This window comes from Marmota marmota, unplaced genomic scaffold (genome assembly GCF_001458135.2).
Source record: "Marmota marmota marmota unplaced genomic scaffold, marMar, whole genome shotgun sequence".
Classification (NCBI taxonomy): Eukaryota; Metazoa; Chordata; class Mammalia; order Rodentia; family Sciuridae; genus Marmota; species Marmota marmota.
This window is the reverse complement of record NW_025999968.1, coordinates 37,618,336-37,624,608: the sequence shown is the minus strand read 5'-3', so window position 1 is coordinate 37,624,608 and position 6,273 is coordinate 37,618,336.

The following is a 6,273-nucleotide window of genomic DNA, read 5'->3' as shown; positions in this document are numbered from 1 at the left end:
AAAAAAAAAAAAAAAAAAAAAAAAAAAAAAAAAAGCAGACATTTTCAAGAGGGTATTTATTTAGCTAGAGGGTCTGTGAAAACAGCTAGATGTATTTCAGAGGACAGGGAAGTTTGAAGTACAGTGTCTTTATTTTTGCTGAGGGTAAAGGGACTCCTAAACTATTACATTTCTGTAAGCACCTTTCCAGCTTGAGAAAATCAAGGCATCTAATCTTAACTACATAGAGGGTAATCATACGTTGAGTCTCACAATGACAAGAAGGAGTTTGTGGTGAGCCTAAATATTTCAAATCAGATTTACTTCCAGCATCTCTTCACACTTGGATAAGGGGCAGACTTGCAGAACTGTGATGTGAAACCACAGACTCTATAGGAATAACAGGCTTCAATGCTATAGTTTAGATCTAGAAAGTGTCCAAAGGCCCATGCAGGGTTTGGTCACAGGTTGGAACAATTTGGATGTGGCAGAAATTTTAAGAGGTGTGGCCTAATGAGAGGCCTTTAAGTCCTTGGGGTCATACCCTTGAAGGAGACACTGGGTCCCCAGTCTCTTCCTCCTCTCCCTCCCCCCGCCCGCCCCCGGGCAAAAGAGGTATATGGTTTGTCCACCAAATGCTTTCACATGATGAGCTGCCCCAGGCCCAAAGCAATGTGACTGACTGCTCCTGGGCTGAAACCTCAAACTATGAACCAACATAAACCTTTTCTTAGCTTTCCATTGCTGTGACAAAAATGTGCCATAGACTCTCACTTTTTTGGGGGGGCAGGGGGGCAAAATGAAGTACATTTTTTTCTGATAAAATGTTTCTTCAGTAGCTGTCCGTCCTTAGGAAGTGTTCTCAGTGTTGTTTATTTTTGTTAAATTCTCATCAATTACCCGTTACTCATTGGAATGGATTTGCTGGGCTCCTCACACTCCCAATTTCAGAAGTGAATCTTCCCTGCTTGTCTCATTGCTGATCACCAAATAAGTGTATGCTCAAAGCCACATTCCTCCAGGGCTACCTGCTTAAGCAGTGTTGTGATTTGGCATTATTTTTGTCCATGGACTGGCATATTTCTGGCTTCCTGATCTAAATCACATGCTACTTTTAAAGCCTATTCTGCCTCCATCTTATCACTATGTGAAAGTTCCCTGAATCTTCTGTTCTCCTTTGCTCAGAATTTTGTTCATCTTTTCATTTGCTCTCCTAGATAATATTAGATTCATAACTCTTTGTGCTCATCAAACATTCCACAGCTGAATGCTCCAGATCAACTCTCAATGCAACAACCTACTGGTATTTACATATTCACTTTGAAAATCGTTCTTTATTATTTAGTACAGTGAAAGCATTCTTTTTCTTTTTTCCAGTTTATAGAAAAACTCAGGAGAAAGAGCAAAAATCTCCCATACACTGTTTAGTTACTCTTGTATTATTAATATCTGGATTAGTGTGGTGTATTTGTTACAACTGATGAATCCATATTAATATATATGAATATATTATTAACTAAAGTCCATTTTTTACATTGGGGTTCTCTCTTTATATTATACCTTGTGTGGATTCTGAGGAATGTGTGATGTGTTCCCACTGTTAGAGCATCATATAGCACAGTTTCACTGCCACATAGCCCTGTGTTCCACCCACCTCTGCTCTGACCTACCACAAGTACCTGCCAAACATTGTTCACTCTGCTGTCACCATAGTTTTTTTATTTTTTTTCTTTTCCAGAGTGTTATATAATTGGACTCCATCAGTTCACTATGCAGCCTTTTTGGAGGAACTTTTTTCCCTTAGTGATATGCATTTAAGTTTTCCCTGTGTCTTTTTGTGGCTTACTAGCTCACTTCTTTTTAATTGCTAAATAATAATCCATTTATGAAACCCATTCACCAAGTGAAAGCCATCTTGGTTGCTTCCAAGTTTGGGCTATTATGAATAAAGCTTCCACAAACATTATTGTGCAGATTTTTGTGTGTATATAAGTGTTCTTTCCTTTGTTTTTATCATTTTCCCCCTATAATTTAGACTTCCCAACACTCTTTTACTCAAGAAAAGCTTAACCATCATTTTCGAACCCATACCTTGCTTTGGCTGCATCCCTCAGGATAGGCTGTTACATTGCAGTATCACACAGTAAACTCTCAGGGAGAACAACAGGGTTTATTTTATATTCTCAGACCTGTCCATCTTGAGACCCTCTGATCCACCTCATCCTCACTCTGTCATCCAAGAGGGTGGAGACCCCAGGATCTGGACATGTTTATCATTCGAGCGGGGAAAGAGCACTGACTTTTGAAAGACTTAACATTTCTCACATCACATTCATCAATGGAAATGTCATTATGGAGTGTACATGGAGAAGGAAGAATCCAAAATATTAAATAGCATTTAGTATTAGATTCTTGTAATATCTGATTTTATGGCACATAGAATGATGATCTTTTAATCACTAAGTTACACAATTGTTACTTGATTATATTTTAATATTTGCCCTCCCTCCTCAGACTATAGACCATAGGTTAGAATCTAAAATTAACTAGTCTTATTGATTCAAATGATATTTACTAGTCCAGAAGGAAAGGCTTAGTTTGTAAGATAAGCTCTATAGAGTTACTAGAAGGAAAATGAGCAGGAGGTCTAAGTGATTGCTAGGGTTTGGCATTGCTGACGCTGACTGAGGATGAGTTGTTTTCATCTAGGCTCCAGTGTAAGACTATTATAACTGTACATATCCATTTTATTAATTGATTCTATTGTTTTACTTTATTTGATTATTTATTTTAAATTTTATTTCTGAAACAGGATATTCCATTTGAACCTAAATATATCCTGAAGCAAATTAAAACTCAGAAGACAATTTTGGTTGAGATCATTTTGATTCATTTCATTTCTCTTGCATTCTTAAACTAAATGGACACTTTTTCTTCAAGATTTCTCTTCTTCACATACTTTTCTGAATTTCCCATAAATTTTATATACATTTTATATTATAAACAAATATAATTTCTGTGACTGAAAATCCAACCTTCTCAAAATTCTATATTTATGGATGAACAGCTTCTGGAACTAGGTATTCACTCCTTGAATAGTCCATCTTGAGAAACTTCCTTGCTTAAACTGTTGACTGTGAGAAAAATTGTTCTTGCTTCCTTTTTAATTATTTATCTTATCTTAGTGTCACTGTGGTCAACAACCTAGACCCTACCTATACTATTTGAGCCTGTACTCAGCAGGACTCTGAATTGTCCTGGTACTCCTTATATTACTTGATGAGAATTCTCCAAAGTTCCTATCTCATCTTTCTGTATTACTTGTTGTCTGTCTTTCCTTTGAGCCTTTTGAAAGGCGTCTACAGGGCTTTTCATTCTCCCTCTTCTCAACACCTACCTCTGGGGGGAAAAAAGAGGTGGCATGAAAAGTGAGGAGGAATCCTCTTTCTATGACTGTGGGATGAGGAACAAGATGGCAGAAAAGATTGTCCAATACAGCATGACACACAGTTTCCAACCCATTTTTAAGGAGAAACCATGGAAACTTGAGTACAGTAGAAAACAAGACATTGGAATCGAACTCCTGGCACTTACGGTCTAGAGGCGTGAGCTTGTCTGAGTCTCAGTTCTTGGTCTGAAAAAAGAGTTCAATACCCTCATTGACTGGATTGTGGCAGGGATCACATGATGGGTTAAATATGAGAGTGTTTTATAAGCTACTATTCATATATCTCTTTTCTAAAAAGTTTGTTTATATTTTTAAACCACAACAACTACATTTGCTCATAAAATTTATGGGAAATTCAGAAAAAAAACACAGAAAAGGGAATAAAAATGTTCTATAGTTCTAATACCAAACACAAATGTTGTTAGTTATCTTTTTTATTTTTTTTTTATTTTACTCCCTCCTTTTTAATATTTATTTTTTAGTTGTAATTGGACACAATATCTTTATTTTGTTTTTATGTGGTGCTGAGGATCGAACCCAGGCCTCACACACTCTAGGCAAGCACTGTACCGCTGAGCCACAATCCCAGCTCAGTTATGTTTATTTATATAAAATGCTATTACTTCTTCTAATGTTCTAACAATTATTCATTTGTGTTTAACATTGTCAGGATTATGGTCTGTATGTAGTTGTATCTTTATGTGGCAGATTCTATTTTTCAAAAATGGCCACACACTATTTCTAGTGTCAGAACTTTGCCTCTCCATACCAGATCAGGTCTTATTTTTCCCTCCACATATAACTGGTCAGACTTTGTGATTGCCTTGACGAATAGAATGAGGCAAAAGTCACATTGCCAGTCTCCTCCAACTAGGTCATAAAAGGTGATGTGGCTCCTATCTGGCTGTCACTCTTAGGAGACTGACCCCTGGGAACATGGCCTTGGTCACAGCTCAGTCACAATGAGACCCTGTATGTAGATGTTCTTACCAACTGGCATCAGAGGCTGTACATTTGAATGAGCTAGCCTTCAGATGACTCTAGCCTTTAAGCTGCTTTAGGTGATGTCAACTCTAGTAGAAATGAGTGTCTCAAACAAGCCCTGACAAAACTACAGATTTATGAGTGAAACAGATATTCCTATTACTTCACTGAGGTGCTATATGCACATTTTTTATGTTTTTTAATTTTATATCAACAACTTGATCAAATTATGTTATGTGCATGTACGAATATGGCATAATGAATCCATAATGTATAATTATAATCTACAAAAACACAAAGAATAAAAACCTTAATTTTATATCAACTTTATATGTGGGACATCATACATAGCATAAATTTTTTAATGTTGTTGCATATTCAAGTTCTTTCTTCCCATCACCTTTTATGCTATGGTACATGTTACTAAAAACATCTTTACACACACATTTTGAGTTTTGCACTTCTGATTATTCCCATAGAATAGATCCTTAGAAAACAAAAGTAAATGATTTTAGGCTGGGATTGTGGTTCAGTGGTAGAGCTCTTGCCTGGCACATGTGAGACACTGGGTTTGATCCTCAGCACCACATAAAAATAAGTAAAATAAAGGTATTGTGTTCATCTATAATTTAAAAAAATTACAAATTAAAAAAAATTAAAAAGTAAGCGATTTATGTACCTCAATTCCATCTAATGAGCTTCATTTAGTTTTCTAGAGCAAAAATCATCTTAAGTATTATTGTTTCTCTAGAAAAGGGACCTAAAATCCAAACTTGAAACAACTGACTCATAAAATTTAGAACAATTATTTTTCAAGTCCAGGAACGCTCTCCATGTTGCTTTCTGGATCACAAGCTCAGCTTGAGATTTTTATTGAGCATGATTCTTTTTAGCATAGCTTGTGTCTCTCATCTTCCGTTTCCTTTGAGTTGCTGCACTCCAGAAGACGTTTTCTTTCACATGGCCTTCACCATCCACAGTTGACTGTCAAGGCAAAGGTTCACTTTGGTCCAAGTGGACATCCGTCTTCTAATCCCTGCAGCCTGTGAATATTACTTAGATGGCAAAAGATAACTAGTAGATACGATCACATTTAGGATTTTTTAGATGGGGGAGATTCAAATGCAATCATAAGGAAAAAGCAGTGAGTATACAACCAGAGATATGAAAAATTGTGCTCTATATGTGTAATATGAACTGTGTAATACATTCTGCTGTCATATATAACAAATTAGAATAAAAAAATTTTTAAAAAAAGAGAAAAGCAGTGAGAAGTTATGCCAGCAACCAACAGAAACTGAAGAAGCAAGGGACAGAGTGTCCTAGAGCCCCTCAAGGAGTGTAACCCTGCTCACACCTTGATTTTGACCAACTGAAACTAACCGAGGAAATCTGTTCTCTAGAACAGTGTAAAAATGAGTTTCTGTTGTTTTAAGCCACAGTAAATTTCTGTTGTTTGTGGCAATGTATTAAAGAGCCCTAGAAATCTAAAATGTTCTCACTACTACGTAGAAAATAAATGAACTACAGAGGAGTCCATTGTAATGCTCCAAATATCTTCCTAGGGTAGGTATAGGCTCTAGGAAACATACACAAAATATATTGGACATATTTTGTCTTTTTTTATGTGTGTGGAAAAATTTGTTAAGTATCAAATGTTTATTGTCCTGTGGAGAATAATAAAGCAAAGATAAGATCCTTGCGCTTGAGGTATTTATATTCTAAATTGGAACACATGCACACATGCCATGCACACACACACACACACACACACATCTATATCAACAGCTGGAGCAGAGTACAGAGCCTTGTATTTCCTCAAAAGCCTCCCTGTGAAATGCACTTTGAAATATGCAGGAATT